Raw genomic sequence first — 6,000 nt, forward strand, 5'->3', positions numbered from 1 at the left:
AAACTTTTATGAGATTTATTTCCCACTCTTTGACATACATTTATCTTACAACTGATTCTAAAATATATGCTACTTTTTGCTATTAGGTCAAAAGAACATGTAATAACCAAGGTAATAGAGGAGCATGATGTCCTGTAGCCTAGACAGGCCATCCAGAATGGGCAGCTGAGACAGCCCCAGTGGACAGAGAGCTTGTATTGCTGGCTGAGCAGCTGGAAGAAAATAGCTTCTGATATCTTTTAACAAACAAGAATAAACCAACCAAGAAACAAAAACATTTGTCAGATGAATAGTCACTTACCAGGTACCAGCAGAAGTGTTGATCTGTTCCAGCAATGAAACCACATCTGAAACAACAATCATAACGAGAATAAAGACCCAATAAATTTTACTAATATCTAAAATTTCTCTGTCTTCTACAAAGACCAAATATGTAAGTCAATGAGTATGTGGTAGCAATCATTATCCCTGTATCTCTCAAGTATTTTAATGGTGGCACTAATCTCTGCAATCCCTCCAGTAATGTGGTATATATTTTAATATGTTTCTAGTTGAGAGAAAGTTCTGGTGGCTCCATTTGTCTGACTCTAATATCATATTCCTCACTCCATAGGATGGGAATACTGCATTCTGTGAGTTACTAAGTATGTCTATCCCCATTAGGCATTCTGGACTGGGGGGAATATAATCACAGAGATGATTCATCACCCACTGTGAGGAGAACTCAAGCCAAAAATGCTGTTCACAACATAACCTCCAGAGGTCCCTGGGTAACTCCATCTATTAAGGGTCCGACTTCAGAGCAGCTCATGATCTCACAGTTCATGCTTTCAAGCCCCACATTGGGCTCCATGCTGAAAGGTCAGAGCCTGGAGTCTGGTTCAGATTCTACGTCTCCCTCTCTCTCTGCCCCTCACCCACTTGTGCTCTGTCTTTGTCTCTCTCTAAAAAAATAAATGAGCATTTAAAAAATTTTTAAAAAACCATAACCCCCATAAGGCCCTAGTATGACTGTTGACCACAACAGTGTCACCAGTAATTGTCAGCTCAGAGCAACACATATAACAATATCCAAAATGTCTCATTATTCCCTTTTCTCCCCAATGCATATAGTCACCCTTGTAAATGGTTATATGTCCCTTTACAGAAGGAGGAGAAATGTAGCAGAATGTCTTGAGCCATATGGCAGGACGCTTCCTCAAGTGGTACCATCATTCCTTTATTACAAGGAGCTCTTGGGTCGTGAACCTGGTTTTCTGAAATTGTTTGTCGGCCAGTAATTGTTATTGTGGTGATTCAAGTCAGATCTCTGTCCATCAAATCTAGAGATTTTTCAGGTCATGCAAATCAAGTAAGATTTTAGCTATCCATCCATGTATTTCAGTTCTTAGCAATGCCAAAGGCTTGTGAGGGTCAGAATATCCTGATCACAGATTCCTCCCTGCTGCCCAGGACAGAGAACAGGCGCACTGTGTCTTTGTTGAGTAGGAGCCACCCCTCTGAATCCCTATAGCTGTTGTCAATCCCTTCAGTCCTAAGTTTATTCTGTTTTTTCCCCCTATTTTTCATGTGTTTCTGACTGCTACACACTATGAAAAATAAATATGTTTGCATTTATGCATCCAAACACACAAATATTAAACAATTATGAGATATTATGCCTAGAAGAGTAGAGCATCCTTAATATTTTTTTGCTTTAATTTCCACAAAATTAGAGATGACTTTGAAATGCCAATCAATTCTCCACAAAAGTTAATTGTGATGGAAAATCAGCTCAACACAGCTTAAGGACAGAAAAGAATATATTGTTTCCTGTAACTGGACTGTAAGAGACACAAGTATAGAACTTAGCCTTAAGTATATTGAGAACTATTATTTATACTACAATCCAGCACTTTGTCTCCACTGCTGTTTTTATTTCTCTGTGTACTGACTTAATTCTCCCTGATTAGCTTTCTCAATTTTGGTCATTACGATGGCCATCAGCATATATTAGAATCATAGAGTTGCACTTTTAGCTCTGGAGAGTACAAGCAGAGCCAAGTGAGCAAGGTATTAAACAGGTAGCCCATTTCTAGAATATATTACTGGCAAAGAATTGAGAAATTCTCCCCAATTGTATGCTGTTCTATAACAGAGAAAAACTCAGACCAACAAAGTAAGAAACATTAGTGATAATAAAGACCTAACCTCAAAAGTCTCAGAATTTCATACGTATTACCAAAATGAGATTGAACAGACATGATTTATGCTTATGGGAAGATATATATGAGCTATAAAATAAATGTTATGTATAGAGGTATAAATATATACATTTACATGTGTGCATACATGCATATATGCATGCAAGTAGATAGAAAGTTGCATTTAAATATAGTATGGGGAGGGGGCGCCTGGGTGGCTCAGTTGGTTAAGCGGGCCAATTTCCACTTCGGTCATAATCTCACAGTTTCTGGGTTTGAGCTCTGAGTCAGGCTCTGTGCTGAAAGCTCAGAGCTTGGAGCCTGCTTCAGATTCTGTGTCTCCATCACTTCTGCCCCTCCCTGACTTATATTCTGTCTCTTTCTCTCTCTCTCTCAAAAATAAATAAACATTAAATTTAGCAAGGCAAATAATCATATATAAGGAAAATGCAAACCACATTAAAAATAATGTAAACACGTTATCTTTGTTTAACTCAATTAACTAAGAAAAAATTACCCAGCAAAATAAGTGATCCAAATTTGAAAACTTATGACCTTTAAATGTATCTGTGTTTTTGTTACATCAGATGATTAACATACCCTGGAAACTAAGTTGGAAAATTTACCCACAATATGAAAAGACAGAACTATAAACTGACATTAAATACATGTGTGTACATACAAACATTATAGATACTACATAGAAAATAGATGATAAATAAAAAGAGAAAGCATTATTTAAAGCAGAAAAGGAAAAATCACATAGCATTTATATATGCAATAGTTTGTTACGTGACTGTTAAATATTTTTGACCCAAATCTATAGATCTCTACTATATACTACACTCAGGCAATGCAACAAATTTCGCTGTGTATTAGAACTTGTGTTGAGTCTAGCAATCAGTTCAAGGTGCCGTATGTTGAATTGAAAATGGGTCTTTGGACTTTGACCTTGCCATTATTGATTAAAGACCTTGTCAAGGGGATCTGATGCACATAATAATGACTATGACAAAGATTAGTTAGGACATGCATTTTATGGCTAGGTCTTTTTCAGCTCTAAATAACCTGTTCCCATTCAATGGGATATTTTAGATTTTTGTCACACAAAGATAGGACAGATTAGGGAATATGTAATTAGAGAAATTTTATTCAAAGTAAAACTACCTGGCCTTTCCTGAGTGAAAATAGTCTAGATTTTATAGCTAAATTATACTACCCATAGTAGCTATACAGCATAGGAGAATGGATGATCAATTTTATGGTTTAGACATAATTGTTCCTTCCCTCTCTGCTCGGATATGCTTACAAGGCTCTGCTGGTGTTTTGTCTTGACCCATTGCAGTCAGCGTTGCCTTGTCTGATATTAGTGTTCTACGAAATTATGTTCACCAGGAGAACATGACAGCTGGACCACTTGCTAACACCTTCGAGGCCACACTGTGAGTGCCAGGCCAGCTCCCAGCTGTCACGGGTTGTTTTCCAATGGAAATGTAGATATGTAAAACTTATCTAGAGGATCGGAGAAGTGAAAATAAAGGTAAAGATAACATTTGAGTGAGTTGTAAATCTAGCATATCCGCTGGATTCATTTAAAGCATCTATCCCTATCTCGCAAAGAATTTCACAAAGGTATTAAATTCTGGAAATATTTGTGAGTTCTGCTCAGGTTATGACAAACACATCAACTATATTACCAAGTAAACACTTTATCTGAGATAATTATATGCTTCAGAATACTGTCTTAAAATGTTGTCTTTTATTATGTATTAGTCATCTCTTCCCTTCAATATTTTCAGGTTTTCAAGGGCAATGATTCTCGCATAGCCTTTATATACCACCTACTCAGTGACAGCCTTAGCATTGACATGAGTAAACACTTAAGTGGTTGGTTATGGAGTGGAAAATAGAAATGAATTAAAACGAGACATGGATTCTTCAAACTACTCTAATGCATTATACTAGTTGTCACCAGCTTCAAAAGATCATTTTCTTCTGAAATAGATTTAAAATGCAATTTATGGAATATATTATTTTTATCCCCCTCCTCTTTGAAAGCCCACCTTCAGTAACTCTGAGCTGCAACTGGAGATGATGATTTTTTTCAGTTGTTTCCAATGGTCTCTGAAAATTTAATGATTACAGGGATACTCAGACATCCAGCTTTAATAAGCACTTGTACACTGACCTTCTCTGATTCCTAGGATTGCTACCCAGCTGTAGTGCTTCCTGTTGTAAAATAATTGGATTACCTCAAATTCAGATAACAGCTAACTGTTGGAAGCTTGCTAAGTGTAAGGATGGTTTAGAATGTTCTCAAACTTTATTGTATATTACAAATACCTGGAAAGCTTAGAAACAGAGTTTTCTGGCCCCACCTTTATAGTCTTTGATTCAGTAGGTTCCCAGGTAATGTAAACAGTGTTGGTCTAGGTTTCCACATGTATATTGAGAACTACTGACTTAAATATTGTGGGTAGAATAACTCCCCCCCAAAGATGTGTACATCCTAATCTCCTACAGCTGTGAATATGTCACCTTACACGGTAGATGAGACTCTTTGGATGTAATTAAAGTTAAGGGCCTTGAGGAGGGAAGATATCTGTAGGTCATGAAGGGAGATCCATATAATCACATGGGTCTTTAAAAGTGGAGAAACTTCTGAGCTGTCTTAGAGAAAAGCCAATGTGACTGAAAAAGAATGGTCAGAGAGATGAAACACTGGCTTGAAACAGGAGGGAGAGGTGCCATGAGCCAAGGAATACAGGCGGCCTCTCGAAGCTAGAAAAGACCAACAGATTTTCATAAACAGCCCTCAGAAAGGAACTCAGCCCCACAACACCTTAAGTTTAGCCTTGTGAGCTTTATGTCAGATTGATCTAAGGAACTACAGGATAATAAATTACTCTTTTTAAGGCTCTAAATTTGTGGTGATTTGTTATAGTAACAACAGAAATTGAATATAGGTTATGAAAAATCCTATCAGCCATAATTACACCTCCCTATCTGTTCTTTGTGGACCCTTCACATGCCATAAAACAAAAACAAAACAAAAATATATAGGTAGCCATCATAGCATCAAAAGCCTTATAATTGGTATCAGAAAATCAGCATTTATATACCACTTACTATCTGTATTTTTTTTTGGCAAATACACTTCATTTAATTGAGAAACATTTGAGACCATCCTATGTCAAAGGCCATATGCTATGTGTCAAGACTGAAAAACAAGTACAGTTGCTATCTTTAAGTGGCTTTAGTTGGAGACAGCAGAAAATCAAGACAAAGAACAATGTGGAATGATCTAGATACCAAAATGACCCTGATATTGATATTCAGAATTGTGAGATGAAAGCCCAGAAGGGTTTTCTGATTCCAAAGTTTTTTCATATAAAATTACAGTTTGGGACACCTGGGTGGCTCAGTCAGCTAAGCACCCAACTCTTGATTTCAGCTCAAATGATGATCTCATGGTTTGTGAGTTCAAACCCTGAATCAGGTTCATGTTGACAGTGCAGAGCCTACTTGGAATTATTTCTCCACCCTACCCTGTCCCTCTCCAATTCATTCTCTTTGTCTGTCTGTCTGTCTGTCTGTCTCTCTCAAACAAGCAAACTTTAAAATTATACTTTTCACAAAGAAGACCTAATATTTACTAAGGGCTTGTAAGAGCTACCATGTGTTTAAGTGGTCAATTAGGACCATGACCTAAACTGAAAATAATAAATAAGCCTTTATCTACCAATTGCAATAGTATAACCAAGAGGCCAAAAAACAATGTAGTACTGGCTTCTCTCTATTATATATTCCCCCCAGA

Source organism: Suricata suricatta, chromosome 4 (assembly GCF_006229205.1).
Source record: "Suricata suricatta isolate VVHF042 chromosome 4, meerkat_22Aug2017_6uvM2_HiC, whole genome shotgun sequence".
In the NCBI taxonomy this organism is placed as follows: Eukaryota; Metazoa; Chordata; class Mammalia; order Carnivora; family Herpestidae; genus Suricata; species Suricata suricatta.